The sequence below is a fragment of the Myodes glareolus genome, chromosome X (genome assembly GCF_982192425.1).
Source record: "Myodes glareolus chromosome X, mMyoGla1.1, whole genome shotgun sequence".
NCBI classification, from domain to species: domain Eukaryota; kingdom Metazoa; phylum Chordata; class Mammalia; order Rodentia; family Cricetidae; genus Myodes; species Myodes glareolus.
Window position 1 is genome coordinate 27,531,866 of NC_142053.1, and position 554 is coordinate 27,532,419.

General features: G+C 43.3%; 1 non-coding gene across 1 annotated transcript; it reads left to right on the forward strand.

Annotated features, from left to right (window-relative positions):
- Positions 1-275, forward strand: LOC125410752 (small Cajal body-specific RNA 13). Its single transcript, XR_007235179.3, has one exon.
- Positions 276-554: the final 279 nt, after the last annotated feature.

Sequence of the window (554 nt, forward strand, 5' to 3'; positions counted from 1 at the left end):
TAGCTGTAATGTTGGATTCACACGGGGTTGGTGGTACCCTACAGCACACCAGATTTGTGGGAAAATCATGCTCTAGAGGAAGCTGAGGCACGCCTGCTTGAGAGCCAGTGGTTCCATGAGCACTTTTCCTCTGATGGGGCCTGAGTACTGTTGCCATGGAGATAAGAGCTGTGCCGTGTCATTATCGATCCACCAATAGTCAGAGAAGCTTTGCAGTCAGGATATTGTTTAGCAGACAGAGTGGTTTCTGATGGACACTAATTACTGCTACAAAACTGTGAGTTGCTAACAACATTGCAGGAAGTGACCTGTTTGCATCTGGAGAGCAAATGTAAAATCAGAAAGTCCACACAAGCGAGCAATGGAGCCTATGAAATCATCACTCGGTGGGAAACTTCCAAGGAAACTATGAAGACAGATGGGGACACTGCCCAACTTGCTAATGGGTTTTCTAATGATGAACCCCAAATTAAAATCTTTTTATTTTGCCGAATAGATAAATATTCAATTCAATTCAACTTACTTGTTCCTCTAATGCAATCTTTTGGGATTCG